At 35.7% G+C, this 17,381-nt stretch overlaps 1 long non-coding RNA gene across 3 annotated transcripts in view; it reads right to left on the reverse strand.

Annotated features, from left to right (window-relative positions):
* Positions 1-17,381, reverse strand: part of LOC148775851 (uncharacterized) — a 515,606-nt gene that overhangs the window by 491,837 nt on the left and 6,388 nt on the right. For all 3 annotated transcript variants that reach the window (XR_016038890.1, XR_016038889.1, XR_016038888.1), the window contains exon 3: positions 13,186-13,270. This is a non-coding gene — a long non-coding RNA (uncharacterized LOC148775851). The remainder of the gene's footprint in view (positions 1-13,185; positions 13,271-17,381) is intronic.

Consider the following 17,381-nt stretch of genomic DNA (forward strand, 5'->3'; position numbering starts at 1 on the left):
TTGATGCATGCAGGTTTTCTCTAGTTGCGACGAGTGGGGGCTACTCTTCATTGCAGTGTGCAGCTTTCTCATTGTGGTGGCTTTTCTTGTTGCAGAGCACAGGCTCTCGGAACACAGGCTTCAGTAGTTGTGGCACATGGACTTAGTTGCTCAGCGGCATGTAGAATTTTCATGGACCAGAGATTGAACCCATGTTGTCTGTATTGGCAGGTGGATTCTTAGCCACTGTACCACCGGGGAAGTCCTTTAGTTCTTTTTAGAAACATTTATCCCAGCACTCAGTACTCTGCATGAGACTTGGTTATATGTCTGCCTCCTGTACAAAACTGTGGTTGCTTAAAATAAGATAAAACTCTAAGTCCTCGGTTCTAAGAGTAATGCTTGACACCATTCAAGTAGGGGTTCAATAAATGACTGTTGGGTGAATTAACATACTAATCATTTCCTTTTATCAGATGCTCAGAGATTCTGGACCACTTTTGTTTCAGAAGAGCATCTTACTCCAAAATTATTTTTATATTATTCCTTCCTCTACTAAAAAAAAATCACAACTTTTAAATAGCACTATTAGCTTACTGTACTTGGCTTGAAGCTCAACATTCAGAAAACAAAGATCATGGCATCTGGTCCCATCACTTCATGGGAAATAGATGGAAAAACAGTGGAAACAGTGTCAGACTTTATTTTTTTGGGCTCCAAAATCACTGCGGATGCTGATTGCAGCCATGAAATTAAAAGACGCTTACTCCTTGGAAGGAAAGTTATGACCAACCTAGATAGTATATTAAAAAGCAGAGACATTACCTTGCCAACCAAGGTCTGTCTAGTCAAGGCTATGGTTTTTCCCATGGTCATGTATGGATGTGAGAGTTGGACTGTGAAGAAAGCTGATCGCCGAAGAATTGATGCTTTTGAACTGTGGTGCTGGAGAAGACTCTTGAGAGTCCCTTGGACTGCAAGGAGATCCAACCAGTCCATTCTAAAGGAGATCACTCCTGGGTGTTCATTGGAAGGACTGATGCTAAAGCTGAAACTGCAATACTTTGGCCACCTCATGCGACGAGTTGACTCACTGGAGAAGACTCTGATGCTGGGAGGGATTGGGGGCAGGGGGAGAAGGGGACGACAGAGAATGAGATGACTGGATGGCATCACTGACTCGATGGAGATGAGTTTGAGTGAACTCCGGGAGTTGGTGATGGACAGGGAGGCCTAGCGTGCTGTGGTTCATGGGGTCTCAAAGAGTTGGACATGACTGTGCGACTGAACTGATTAGCTTACTGTCAGTGGAGAAACTGAGCTAATCAACTGATAATTAATTACAGTTCAATATACTTCTAAAGAGTATCTGTATGTTCAAAGTAGTTAAGACAACAGGAAGGTTTTTAGTGATGGTATTTAAAGAAGTATAGAAGAAGTAAAGAAGTATATGATAAGGTGGGGAAGATAAATTTTATAGGGGAATTGCTTAGTATTCTTTAAATAACATCAAATGAGTGTTCAGCCTCCATAAGTAAGTAAGACTTAGGGCTACTGTATGGGGGGGTGGGGTTGGCTAGGAAAGCATCAAGAAAGTTTCCATAATTAAGCTAATTGCTGAGACACTTGAGTGACATCAGTAATGAAATAGCTGATGACCGTGTGTGTGTGTGTGTACATGCTCAGTTGCTTCAGTTGTTTCAGACTCTGAGACCCTATGGACTATATGTAGCCCACCAGGCTTTTCTTTCCATGGGATTCTCCAGGCAAGAATACTGGAGTGGGTCGCCATGCCCTCCTCCAGGGGATCTTCCCAACCCTAGGATAGAACCTGGGGCTACTGCATTGCAGGTGGATTGTTTACCCATTGAGCCACCTGGGAAGCCCAAGTATGACCATATAAAGGAATAAAATCTTGAAAGATGCTAGAACAAGCTAAGTGAAAAAAAAAAAAGATTTAAAATGTGTACATACATTATTTAATTCTATTTATATGAAATGTTCTGAACAAGCAAATCCATAGAGACAGAAAATAGATTAGTGGTTGCCAGGGGTTGTAGGAAATGGGAACCCACTCCAGTGTTCTTGCCTGGAGAATCCCAGGGACGGGGTAGCCTGGTGGGCTGCCGTCTATGGGGTCGCACAGAGTCAGACACGACTGAAGTCACTTAGCAGCAGCAGGGGTTGTAGGAATGGGGAGTGACTTCTAATGACTACAGTTTTTTGGGGGGACTAATAAAAAAGTTCTGAAATAGTGGTGATGGGGGTACAAGGTTGTGACTACACTAAAAGCTGGGTCAATTTTATGGCATGTGAATTCTATTTCAGTAAAAATATATAAGAAAACAAACAATATACCAGAAAAATTATCAATAGAAAAAACAGCATTAGTTATTTATCATTAGTATTAAAAGGTCCAGAAATAAAATCACAGTTTCTAAATATAAACAATCATGTAGCCAGCCATTTTAATAGCTTATATAAAGAATTTTTACATTTATTTTCACAAGTCCTATAAATCTTCTGCTATATTTTAACCATTCATTTATAGACTCTAAAAACTACAATTGTCAGTTATTTGGTGTTTATTTCTGCTTTAATCTTTCAATTAAAACATATTTATTTTAGTTTATACTGCTCTCAACTTAGCTCTTTAACAAAAATAAAAACCTAATTTAAGTTAAATTTAAATGTTCCTTTTGAACATTAGTTCCATTTTTAAGATGGGCATTTTAAACTATTATTCTGATGCCAAACACATGCTGCAATTAATAACATTTTATATTTCTTTTTTATTTTTCATAGTGATGTAATTTTTTACTATAGCATTGTTTTCTTCATCACACATATTGCCACTTGTTATATTTATTCACCTGTAATCTGCTCCCCATATATATCAGTTAAGTCCATGAGAGCAGAGAACTCCTAGGGCTTATGCACTAGGCTAGACCCTCAGTGCCTGGAACATGTAGGCTTTCAGTATTTACTGACTGAATAAATGAAGTAGGTCCTTACCAGGTACAGAGAAGATTTTGCAATGAACATTTGCAAAAAACTTTTTGATTTATTCTAATTTGGCTTTGCACACTGAGAAATACAGGCTGATGTGGTGACTTACCTTCTCACTTAAGTGAATCCTGAGGCTAAAACTCAAGAACCTTGCTTTCCTTTATTTCCACAGCTGAGTTTCTGTGATTATAACTTCAGTGATGATAGAATGAATTTTGTGTAGGATCTTAAGATATTGTCTTATTTACTGTTGCCCACAAATATTAACAAAATATAGGCATGCCATTACCTCAGGTTCAAGAATCATCTCTACAGTAATAGGAAAACAGAACATCTGAAAGAACCATATGCACGACAATTGTTGCTGCCTCCCAGAAAGATGTGACCAAGGCTCTGTAACACCCTAAAAGCACAGTTTGTAAATTGCCTAGTTAAGTCTGGACTCAAACTGTGTTACCCACTTTTAAACTGTTGTTAAATTTCTTAATACTTTAGAGTTGCTAGGGTGAACCCATTTACTGTGACAAAAGGATTACCTTTAAGTTGGTCTTTTACTTTAAGTAAGTGATATTTCTTCTTTAATGATTCTAACAAAAAAGGGCTATAGTTTACTACCTATGAAGGAGAAAACAGATGATCAGAGGCATATTGGATTCTCAGAGGAGACCGTGAGCACGTGTACACTGCAGCCCACAACAGATATTGGGAGGCTGTATAAAAAAATAATTTGGACGATGGGCCCTTAGATACCAATCTCAGATTATGAATACATATTCATAAGCAGATACAAGCACTTAATAAAATTAAATTTGATAATTTGAAAATGTTCCCTCCTAATTTACATATGTAAATGTTTACCTTTTAAAAATAATAATAATAATTTTAAAATCAGCACTCGTCAAAGGGTTGGCAATCAGGCAGTAGCTATGAAAGACTGATTATTATTTTAAATACCAAAAGGATATTTTTTCAAATTGCATTCATTTATTTGTTTACATATTTTTAAAAGATCCTTCTTCAACTTTTTAAACTATTCTTTTTGGTAACAGAGTGCTAATGTTCTCCTCTCTGTCTTTGGTTTCTTTGTATAATATCCCATTACTGTATTCTTTAGGAAGTTCAGGTCTATGCCAGCATTCTCTAATTCGTCTCCATCTTTCACATTTCATTCTTCAGAGATCTCTTGAGATTTTTGGCATCTATGCTCCACTTAGTTTTGCTTTAGAATTTTTAACTGGTTGTCCAGTCCCAAAAGACCCATCAAGTTTCACACATCTTTACTGACAAATAGACATTGGATTTCTCATTGATTTCACTGAGAAATCAATTCCTAAAGGCAGCACATTACTTTCACTAAAAAAGGCACAGTTAACGCAATATGCAAAAGGCATTTCTCAATTATGAGTCCTAAAATTGACATTGGTCAGTACTCTTTGTAGAAAAGATTTTATTTTATTTTCAAAGTGAAATTATTCTATTCCCTACAGTGACATCAGAGATAGGTTTGCTGTTACTGACATAGTTTCCTGCCTTGAGACAAAACAGCTAATTCCTTCCTACAGGAAGGCTTCTAGGAAATTAACTTATTCTGCACTTTGTGGACAGAGAATAGGATATCTTTGGAGGCACTGTAATTACTTCCTTGGAGGCCCTTTCGTTATATCTCCCTAAAAACTATCAGGGAATATATAGGCAACTGCAAAATAATCTTGCCTTTTTGGAAACATCTCCATTCTCTTATCTCCATACCTCTCTCGTGACTTACTTCTGAATCAAACTTTCTTCCCTCTCCAACTTTCCCATTGTGACTTCCAGAAACATTATAGGATATTCATTTCATTTATTTGCTTTAATTAAAATTTCCTTTCCTCTGTGGAGGCACTGCTTCTCTTGAAATGTATTCAAGTGGAAGTTGGCTATTTTACCAAAGACTAAGTTGTCACAGGATTTAAAAGTGGGTTTGCTTTTAGCTCCATATTTCCTATTCTGAATCATTGTTGCTTACCCTAATAAAAAAAACTTCCCATCCAGGCATATCATCTGTTTTAAAAATACACTTGTTTAGTTATTTGGCTGCACCGGGTCTTAGTTGCAGCACATGGGATCTTTGGTCTTCAGTTGAGATATGTGGGATCCAGTTCCCTGAGCAGAGACTGAACTCAGGCTCCCTGCATTGGGAGTGTGGAGCCTTTGTAGTGGACCAGGGAAGTCCCTTACCTTCTAACAACAACTGGCACATTAACTTCCAGAATCTCCTCTCTAGCCAAGTCCCAGCCTAGTTAACTCTTTGAGCTCCAGATCTGATGTAGATAACTGCCTATCTAGAGCTCCACTTGGATATTCCACAGTCACTTCCAACTTAGCAAAATGCGAAAATTATCAAACCTCTAAATATGAACCACCATAGAACCTGCCCAGATTTTATTTCTTAGATGTGTTATGGTTATGAAAGACACTATTAGTTCAATCAAGAATCCTGTGAGTGACCTTGAATCCTCCCCCTCCTTTATTTCTTCACCACCTCATCCACCCTTATTCAATAAGCCATCAAATCTTGTTAATTCTACCACAATGTATGTACATTTGCATTTAAGTCTCCATATAACAAGATCACACAGTCTTTCTACTCTTCCTAATATCGCATTAGACCTGTTCATAGTCTCCTAACTGATCTACTTCTAGGCTTGCATTTTCTAATTCATCTCCTCACTGCTGTCAAACTGATTTTCTAAAATGCGTATCTGAGAATGCTTATTCCATGCGTGTGGGGGGGAAGTCAATGGTTCGCAATTGAAATCAGGAAGAAAATTCACACACTTCAAGGCTCTTCATAGTCTCAGTTCTTCATCCTTCTTCAGCTTCATCTCTTAAGCATCTCTCAGACACCTTCTTCTCAGTATGTTCTAGCTACATGTAAGGCAGCAAACATGCCATATCCTCCTAAAACAATTGTTTTCTGTGCATGTTCAGCAGTGGCTGACTCTTTGCAACCCCATGGACTGCAGTGACTTCATCCAAGTTCTTTCATCACATGGATGATATCTACTCTTTCTTTAAGACTCAGTTCAGTTATTTTTTCCTTTAAGAAGACTCCCTACCTTTCTTCACCTTGGTCTGACTAGGTCTGTTTATTTATGTTCCCTTCATACTACTTCTTATCATTGTTTTATAATTATTTATATTCTATCTCCTCCATTAGACGTGAGCTCCTTGATGCAAGGAGCTAAGTTATTTACCTTTGAATCTTTAACTCCTAGCATACTGCCCTGTATACTCTGGGTGCTCAATAAACATAAAAGAATCAATTTCGAACAATACTATTGACCACTGCTTATAACCCAGTATTACTACATAAGAAGTTTAGACAGATCCATGATAAGAAATCAAGAAAAGCCAGAAGCTATTTGAAATGTTACAATTTTCATCAATTTTACCTCATAGAGGGCAACTCCTCATATTATAAATCTTGGCTTTACTCCCAGATAAAGAATACAATAGATGACACAAAAAAAAACTATTCTTACATTTTAAGTTCCTCATTCCTTAATTTACATTAGATTAAGGACTGGGATGTTGTCTTTATTTTATCAAATTCAGTAACATAAATATGTATGTACACACATATACTTCAATAGCATAGATATCCTTTTGAAATTAATCAAGAGCATTTATAAAGTTGGAAGTAAATGATTCTGTGCTCTTTTTCAATTTTCTAGTCTTACCTTAAGTCTAGAATAATATTTTCTCCAAAAAAAAAAATATATATATAGGAAACTTATGAGAATCCTCTGTTTTGTGATAGCCTTTCTAGTGAATTCTGTCACTTTTACTACAATGTTTAATTAAACTTGTCATATTAACTAAGATATAGCTATGACTAATACTGTAAATGTCTAATTTAATGGTAAATTCATAAGATGGAAGTTTATTTCTTTTACACTTAACAGTCCAAGCTGGTATTGTTTCATGAACAACGGAAGTAGTTCTGTTTTTCACGAAGTCATCAAAGGATCAGGCTTCTTATTGTTTCTCTCTGACTAGCATGTCACCCTCATCTGCATGTCTTAAGACAGCTTGCTAACAGACCCACTAACCACTGGAGAGGGGAGAGAGGACACGCCATTAAAGGCATGTCTTAGAAGTTAAACACCTCACTTCTGCTCACATTTAATTGACTAATGGTCTCTTGGCATAGTAATTGCAAAGAAGCTAAGAAGTACAACCTTTAGTGCAGGAATCCAGGAATCTACCTAAAAAGTGAGGTTCTATTAATAAAAAGAGAGACTGACGTAATACTAGAACATAAACTCTTTGAGAACCGAGATTATGCATTTTTGCATTTGTAGATACTTTGTGTTTCTTCTGTTATTTTAATAACCTTTTATATACTTACGAAAAGAACCTGGGTGTATTCTATCTCATCTTCCATTTTCATCAAGGCATGTATCAGGTAAGGGATAACAGGACTCTATCAGGAGAAAGGATCATGAAGTTCAACATTTCACAGCCTGTCTTGGCCCTGCACTCAAATGTTCTAGAACTAAAGATGAGGTTTTCTGACTATTTTTAACCTCCCAGAACTGGAGAGCAGGAACTTCAAGGAAACAAAAAAAAAAAAAAGAAGAAGAAGAAGAAGAGGTTTTCTTTTCACTTCCTACAAGGTTTATAATAGGAATGTAATGGATATTTTCAGAAAACAAAATAGGAGAATCTTACTGAAAAAATCATGACAGGTAATTTCATAAAAACTTTGCTCCTAAACCCATGCTCTTACTATATATACTTATATGTCAGGCTATTCTGAGGATCTGCTATTCATTTTTTAAATAATTCAAATAGTAATGTGTTTCCATAGGTAATTTACATAAAATTATTTTTAGAAATCATGATCAATTGCAATCTGTCACCTGATTATCTATGGTTTAATTCCTCTGGAAGCAATTAAGTCTGTCTGGACTCTAGCTATGATGATCTCTAATTCTGTAGAGCTCTTACTTGTTCTTGTTCATTTACTTGTTTATTTAGAATGACCTTCTGTGTCTTTTCATCTGTGGGCATTTTCTTAGGTTAAATGGTTTGGATTCAAAAGCTCACAGATACACAGTGCTTGAATGTCTATCAAACACGTAAGAAGAAGGGAGGATATGAGTTGATGTAAGAAACATTAATAAGAAGTGTTCTCAAACACTTTCAGTTCAGTTCAGTCGCTCAGTCGTGTCCGATTCTTTGTGACCCCATGAATCACAGCACGCCAGGCCTCCCTGTCCATCACCAACTCCCGAGTTCACTCAAACTCATGTCCATCGAGTTGGTGATGCCATCCAGCCATCTCATTCTCTGTCGTCCCAGTCTCCTCCCGACCCCAATCCCTCCCAGCATCAGAGTCTTCTCCAGTGAGTCACCAAGGTTGTTTTCTTTGACTTTTACTTTCATATCTCATCATTCAAAACCTTGGGGAGCTGTCCCTGGAACACTTTTTTCTCTTAATCATAGAGAGCTAGACCCAACACATCAGACAGTATTAGATGTTTTTAAAAAAATAAAACAGCAAGTAATCTCAGAAAAGCAGCAGCATCACATATTTGAAGATATATATATATTCTTTTTTTTATTCTAAGACTGTAAGACTATTAACTGATTTTTTAAAATCACATAATCTTTTAATGTTATACTGGTCTGAGATTAATATGTGTTTTTTATATAAAAATTGAGACAAACTCAAAGAGATCATAGTCATGTTTTTTATTAGAAGGGAAAAGTTCTAGATACTATATGAGGAAAAGAGTTTCTCTGGTTTGCCAGTTGTTATTTCTTAAGCATACTAATTTTCAAGCCACAACATGAACAAAAGGACTCATATAATCATGTCACTGGGCTTCCCTCGTGGCTCAGAGGTTAAAGCATCTGCCTCCAATGCAGGAGACCCGGGTTCGATCCCCAGATCGGGAAGATCCCCTGGAAAAGGAAATGGTAACCCACTCCAGTATTCTTGCCTGGAGAATCCCATGGACGGAGAAGCCTGGTAGGCTACAGTCCACGGGGTCGCAGAGTCGGACACGACTGAGCGACGGAACGGAACGGAATCATGTCACTAGGTATTGAACATTCAGTTGTTCATTTGCTCATTTCACATGTTTCACTAGTGCCTACCAGAGGCACCAATGAAAGGTGAAGTGGCTCATAGGCAAGTGAGGACACGAACAATCACCACGCAGGTTCTGAGGGCTGCAGTGGAACAGGGTACTGAAGTCATTGTAGGAGATGCACCTCATAAAATTAACTTACTTATCCCGTATAGAAACTCCCTGAAAAAACATTATTAATCCCAAAAGAAACTAACATTCAGAGGGCTGAAGTGATTTTCCTAAAGACAGAAAACCAATAAGCAACAGAGCCATGAATCCAAAATCAGGCCTGACTCACATTACAATTGTACTCTGTCCATTAAATTCCTGTAGTCTCCCTGAGCTTTGCAAGGTGCCATGGGTGCCAAGACTTTAACCCTGTCTGGGAAGACAGCAACTTTCACTAAGAAAGAACAGCTGGAGTCAAGTCTTGTGGAATAAGCATTGGTCCTATAGGCAGATACAGTTGGGAAAGGCTTTCCAGACATTGAAACGAGCGTGTGAAAGACACAGAGGCTTGTCAGAAACGTCAAGATTAGGAACTCCAAGTTTAGCAAAAGAAGGCCATTGTAGACGCTAGAAGCAGGCTGCCTGGATTCAAATCCCAGCTGCTGTACTTCTTAGATGTGTAAATCAGTAAGAGAAGACTTTAACTTCTCTTTCCTTACCTATAAAGTATGGATAATAATAGGACCTACCAAATAAAGTTCTTGAGGATTAACTGACATAATGTAAGTCAATTTATTTACATAGAGGCTGGGACCCAGGGAGGGCTCCATGAATATTACGCATTATTATTTTGAAATATTAATAGTTGGAATATAATGTACAAGGGAAACAGTGACAGGATACCAAGTCTCGGTTGAAAGGTCAGGGCTTGATCATAAAGTGCCTCTTATTTTACATAATTAGGAACATCACTGAGGGATTTCAATTGTCTGTTTATGTGTGTATGTGTTTTTTATAAAATTAGTTTCAGTTCATTTAAAAATATCTTTGTGACGTCAGTGCAAAGAACAGATCAGAAGTAAGATTTGAGTCAAGGAAACTGACTCTGATTACTGCAATAATCAAGGGAAGGTACCATAAAGATTTGAACTTGAACTTAAGTAAGTAGTGATAAGAGGAAGGACAGGCCTAAAAAATACTCAGGAATTAGTATTTGTAGGACCTGTTAAACAGTTAGATGGCAGAGGTAAACTATAGGAGTTGGAGGTGTCAACTGCAGAGATAAGGAATATAGGAGGAGAAGTATTCTTTGAAAAAGACGCTTATATAGTAAAGTCAAGTCTTGCTGAAACAGTAAAAGAAATAACTCATTCAGGCACAAAATACAGGAACTCTTCTGCTTGAAAGAGTGACCCCGAAACTCTTGCTTGAAGTTTAAAGTTAAAAATAAGGAAATTTATTGTTACTAACAAAGTTATTCATAAGAAAAAAACACAACATTTTGTAGGATAAAACTAATAACTAGTTTAATGTCATTCACATTCAACTTTTATATACTATCCCCCAACACACACAAAGACAATATGGTATAATTTCACAAAAAGAGAGAACACACAAAAAGTTTAGATTACATTTACGATTTTATTAGTAATGAAGGTAAAATTGGTTGGCCACATCAAGCAGAAGCAGATGCTGCTTTCCCAGCACAGACTTCTTTGGTTCCCAAAGTCCCCAAGTAGGCACGTAAATGCAGATGACACAGTCAGAACAAGACAGAGCCAATGTATTTACTCTGGGCTTACCTGTCTAAGAAGAACTTGTACCAACATTTTACATACTTCTATTTACAGGAACATATAAAAGCATAGCTGTCCCAAGATTTGTTACCCTGACTCAGGATTAACAAAGCAGTTCTCTTAGAGAAAGCCCTTTTTGCCATAATTCTAAGTTATTTTCAGTATTGAATAAGCACTAACTACCTGCAATCAAGTGGGCTGTAATACAGTTAGGGAATTTGATTGCATGTATTTATTTTTAAAACAAATTCTTTAATTTTGACCATTAAATCAAAATGCTAGTTGACATGAACAAAGTCAAGTTTTTGGTGGGTTTTAATATGTTTTAATATCTGGAACATTTACTGATTTCTCAATGTCCTGTGTACTAACTTTTATTTGAACTACTAATTATCCTCTGGAAAAAAAATTTTCAAAGATAAAATCATCAGAATAAACAGAATATAAAATATTGATTTGAAAATTATTCATCAAGATGTTAACATAGATGAAATTTAATACTTCCTTCTAGATATGAACATTTATCTAGTTCATAATTTCAATGAAAGGGTACACCTAAAGAAATTGTTTCATTCTTCAACCACTGCTGCTGCTGACTACACAAAGCAGTTTCAGCACCAGGGATAGAAATCTTCCCTGATAATAGTAAATGCCATAATACAGACAAGTAAACGCTAGGTTTACATGACTAAGTATAAGCGCAGGCACAAGGGAAGCATTCTATAAACGTTTTGTTGTTGTTGTTCTTGCTATTATTCTTGCTATATGTGAAGCTGATGCAGTAAAAATAGTTATATTTCTCCTCAGTCACAGAAACCCATAATATGTGGAAAACTGATGACCCTAATTAAATATTTCTTGTTTTATATGCATTAATTTAAAATCTAGCACAACAGTGAACCACCATTTCTCAATATTAGCAAAATACAAGAACGAAAAACAATAAAATCATGAATTAAAGCTCTTTAATCAAATTAAACTTCACTGTAAAAGTTAAAAAGAAAAAAAATACAAAATTTTAAAGAAAAATTATCTTTGCAAACATAGTCATAGGATTATTGTGCATTATCATTTTTCATAGAAATTTTAACCAGTATATTTTTTACTACATGCTCTGAAGAATAAAACAATTAGTGAATTGTTGATGACCAACTGTAATATATTATTTCATATTATGTGCATTTCCAAATAAGCTGAAAAAAGGACATTAAAATCTCTAGGAAGTCAAAATATTTTAGTAATTTATAGAAATAACCAAAACGTGTTAGTCTGCTCCAAGAATGACTGCAAATTCATGCATTAGAATTTTCTTATATTTCAATTTTTAAATTACAATTCTTCTGAAAATGTTAGCTAATTTGGAAAAAAGCCATTCATATGTGAATAGACATATTTAAACTAATATATAATCTTCATTAGAAACTAGGTAATCTGGGTTCTGCATAATTTTGGATATGGCCATTTATTTGTTTATATACAAACAACAAATATAAAAATATTTTGATGTCACTAATGCCTAATATATTTTCAGTGGATGGATCAATCTCTGTGTTACATATATGGTTATTAGACCAACTTACATTTTAACAGGGATCTAAGTGTGATGCTGGACCCAGATTACCTAGGTTTTTTGGTTCACTAGTGTTTCCTGACTCGACTGTTTGCCCAACTCTGGATTGCTTTCTGCCTCTATTTTTGAGGATTCATGGTTGCCTCAACTTTCCTTTTCAAGTTTGTCCCCACTGTGGGTTTTGATTCCTGACCATTTAATTCTGACTATTTAATAGCTCTTGGCATTGAACTTCTTTCTCCTCAAACAAAACCAGTTTCCTGCTGAATATACACTCATGACTCACTATGGCTGGTATTCCCAGAACTGAGAGAGTAGTCCTCATTTCAGATGTCTGTCAGAATTCATGCTATTATTTTCACTGTAATACTCTGTACTTTTCAAAGCAGGATCACAGTTTATCTCATTTGTGAGACTAGAATAATCTCATTATAGAACAAGCATTGTTCATTCCCATTTCTTTGGTAAGAAAACTGAGACTCAAAGAGGTTGACGAGTTACTAAACAGTGATAATTCAATAACTTGAACACTAATTTTAGGAACTTAACCTCCTCAAAATTCATGTTTTAAATAATTTAAGAATACTTTAGAGTAATGATTTTACTCGGGTTTTAAAAGTCTGCTCTTATTTCTTCAATAGTTGAGCCAATTAAATATTGAATATATTCACATTGTTGAATATATTGAATTATTAAAATCTGTTTTTAATTTCTTTCCTCCTCCTTTTATTTATCCAAGTATTTATTAAGTACTTACCATGTATCAGTCAATAATCACAGTATATTGCTGAAGGTTTTATTTGTAAGAATGATACAGTCCTTGTCTTCAAGTAGCTGCTGATCTAGTGAGGAAAAAAACAAACAAACATATAATGAATGGCTGCACCACCATAATTTTTTGCATAAAAGTAATTACAATGTAAAAGCACACTTTCTGAAATCATATTATTTATATAAATTTTATTAATTTATGGCCATTGTCTGTTGTAGAATATGAATAACATCAAGACAGGGACTTTGTCTTACATTGCTCTACTTTCTGTGGCTTTAAATAGATAATGTCTCTCTAAAGTTGTCCTGTTTCATAGTTCCATTATTTGAGACTTTTCAGTATGCTTTCTTAAGTATCTAATGAATATTAGAGAGTTGCTACTTGTTTATGTAATAATATTGGAGGAATAAGTTCTTATTAATTTATTAGTCTACATAAAATTTCATTTTCAGTTAATGCTTATTGAATAGTACATGGTCACAAAGCTCAAAGGATTGATGTTTCAATTATACTATTTCATATATATAGTTGCTAAGTTCTAAGTTTCACTGCATCTCTTCTGGTCTAAACTGTCGTATATGACTATATCTCCTTTGGCATTTTCCTTATTTAAAAATCAAATAGATTATATTTTACAGTTCTAGAGTGCTGAGACCATATCTCTCTGGTTTGCTTTCAAAACAATTAACAGATTGTTTACATGTGAAAAGTTAATATATGTTTTACAGTGATTCAATATAAGACATTTTCAGTTTAGACATTAGTAAAGGTATCAAGGCAATGAAAAAGACATTATGAATTCTATAAACATTCCAGGTTGGGACAATTCAAAGGACTAGCAAATAGGAAAAGAAAGTAGAGATACAAAAATATCCAATGTCAACTCACATTTTAATAACTGGAAGCTATGTGGGTAACCTTAGGAATTGCTGAGAAGTTTATGGCATATGAATGATGTCATTAGGCTTGTGGGTTCCTGCCAATCAATGTCAAAATTAAACACACATAACTAAGAAATAATTTGAAAAAATTAATTACATGAAATCCCATTGTCTCTTCAAAAAAGAAAGTCAGGGAAAATATCTTTGTCTTGGTATGAATTCAAAATACTAAACTTTATTTACAAAGAAAGCAATAACCAAAATTTAGTGAAAATGTAAAATAATCAGATACTGAAACAACAGGACAAAATTTGGGTTTAAACCCTCAGATATATTTTGGTACACATTTTACTTGTGTGGGTTAGTAAATCATGAAGGATCATCTCATTATTATTTGCTTATTCTTTTGGCTTTTTTATGTTTGCAATGCCTCAGAGAAAAATTCCCAGTTCATAATATGCCTTCTCTCCCCATGGCTAGTGAAAAAACAAAGAAAAGATAGATTGCGAAACAAAGAAAAGATATATTACTTAAAAGAGTACTTAAAAGTATGTTTAAGTATGAAAGGGGAATTGTCAAAATTCTTATAAACACAGGATGTGTATAGCTTTCTTTTTTAAACAAAACTAAAAAAGAAAATGCTGTTCTATTTGCTCTCTGAAGAAGGGAAAATCAGGTCAATGAATAAAGATAAAATAAGTGGATATTCGGTTTAGTTCAGTCACTCAGTCGTGTCCGACTCTTTGTGACCCCATGAATCACAGCACGCCAGGCCTCCCTGTCCATCACCAACCTCCGGAGTTCACTCAAACTCATGTCCATCGAGTTGGTGATGCCATCCAGCCATCTCATTCTCTGTCGTCCCCTTCTCCTCCTGCCCCCAATCCCTCCCAGCATCAGACTCTTTTCCCGTGAGTCAACTTGTCGCATGAGGTGGCCAAAGTATTGCAGTTTCAGCTTTAGCATCAGTCCTTCCAATGAACACCCAGGAGTGATCTCCTTTAGAATGGACTGGTTGGATCTCCTTGCAGTTCAAGGGACTCTCAAGAGTCTTCTCCAGCACCACAGTTCAAAAGCATCAATTCTTCAGTGATCAGCTTTCTTCACAGTCCAACTCTCACATCCATACACGACCACGGGTAAAACCATATACTCCATTACATAATTTGAAAATTCAAAATTCCGCTGTCTTTTTGTGTTAATGTATAGTCGCAATTTCTACCATCTATTGAGTACCTGTTATAGGCATTGTTCTAAATGCTATATATCTTTAATCTATTTAAATACTCCAAGCATGTAGTACATTTAAAAACTCCATACATGTGAGGTAGTTATATTTTACAGGTGTAGAATGAGGTTCAAGGTCAATTTGTTTGCATATGAACCCAATCTATCTGATTTCAAAACCCTTCTTTTAGCCACTCTACCCTACTTCAAAGGACTATTTGGGATTAGGATGCGAATGATAAAACAAAAAATATTGAAATGTTTATAAAATAAGAAGTCTTATTTTATAAGGTAACCATGTGAGTTTTCTGTTATGCATATGAAAGAAAACATCATGGTGTTAATTATGGGGGCAAATCATGTAGCCATCATCTTTCTATGCTGCACTGAATGCAAACAGCCCCGAAACATGCTCTGTTATGTCTTTCTCCACTGCAAAAGAAATCACGTTGAGTTTGTTTTAATAGAAACAAAGAAACCCATGACAAAGCTGTGGCCAACATCGAACATTCCATCTACTTCTCACAGACTTAGATTAGCCAACAGAAATAAAGTTTGATATACACATCTATGCTGCTTTAACAGATGCCCAAACATACTAGATGTGATGAAGCATCTTGACCCTTAAAATATCTGTTAACCTTAAGATTACCTGTGCTATGTAAGATTCATTTTCACATTAACAACAAAGAGGCTGTATATAACAAATTCCCCAAAATGTGTAAGATTCAACTCCCAGGGAAAAGCTACAGTCCTGGTAATCTGTTCCACTTTTCCTCTCCATTTCTTTCTCATCCTGATTCTTGTGTCTGTTAAGAGAGATATACTATAGCTACAGAATATCGACACATAAACCTCAGATTGTCTCCATGTACTATTTGTTAACTGATTAATGAGGTGGTTATTTCAAGACATATTTCCACTGGTTAATCTGTGGCTGCCGGCACCATTAGAGGAAGGTTCTAATCCAAAGTTTTATGCACCAGGATCAGGCTCAGACTGAATCTATGCACTGCTTCTCAATTGGGCTAAAGTTGGTAAAGATCCCTCTCTTACTGTGCAGAGATCCTATTAATAGGATAATAATGAGATAACTATTATTATAATAATAATGAGATAACTATTCTAAAGAACTCTTGGACACTTCCTTATAGCATGCTTTCCCTCTTTCTATGCAGAGTAAGTGCTTTTTTTAAAAAAAATTATGATTATATAGACATACAATGACAATACTTTCAACAGGGACTAGGAGATTAATGGTTAGTTAGACATACAACAAAATCTTCACCAGGAAAGCATAATAAGGAGTGATATATTAATGGAACCATGCAATTAAATTTTGGTTAGCCTTAATGAACACAATTAAAAACAATTTATTTATTACAAGTAACTTTTGTCTAGAATTAAAGTGATTCCCAGGAAACAAAAAGGCTAATAGAGTTTTCTGAACCTTTATAGGCACAAAGACAATAAAATTAGATTGACTCTAAACATCATTTCTTGGGACTAGCATGCTGGTCCAGTGGTTAAGAATTTGCCTTCCAGTGTAGGAGATACGGGTTTAATCCCTGGTCTGAGAACTAAGAGTCCACATGCTCTGGGGAAACTAAGCCCATGTGACAACTAAGCCAAGACATGGAGACTATTGAGACTGTGCCCTTTAGAGTCTGTGTGCCACAACTAGAGAGCTTTGTACACACCACAACAAACAGCCCAGGCAGCAAATAAACTAAAACAAAAACAAACAAACAAACAAAAGATCATCCCGTGGTGGGGTGCTTTCACCAAAACATGTAAAACCATGATGACTTTGTTGTTTTTTCCATGAACTTGCCCAGTCTCCTTATCTTTCATCTGGTAAATGTGGTAAAAATAAAATAATGACCTCATTCTAGGTCCCAATGTGGCCTTGCAGAATACTGAATAAACCTGAGGAATTGGCCAGCCATAAGTGGGATGGAATCCTAATTTTGTCACTTCCTAAACTATGATTTGCACAACTGACACCTTTTCTTCACACTAGTTTCCTCATTTGAAAAATGCGGACAATAAAAACTTACTTAAAGAACTGAA

This window comes from Moschus berezovskii, chromosome 13 (assembly GCF_049115385.1).
Source record: "Moschus berezovskii isolate FMDL1 chromosome 13, NW_MosBer_1.0, whole genome shotgun sequence".
NCBI lineage: Eukaryota > Metazoa > Chordata > Mammalia > Artiodactyla > Moschidae > Moschus > Moschus berezovskii.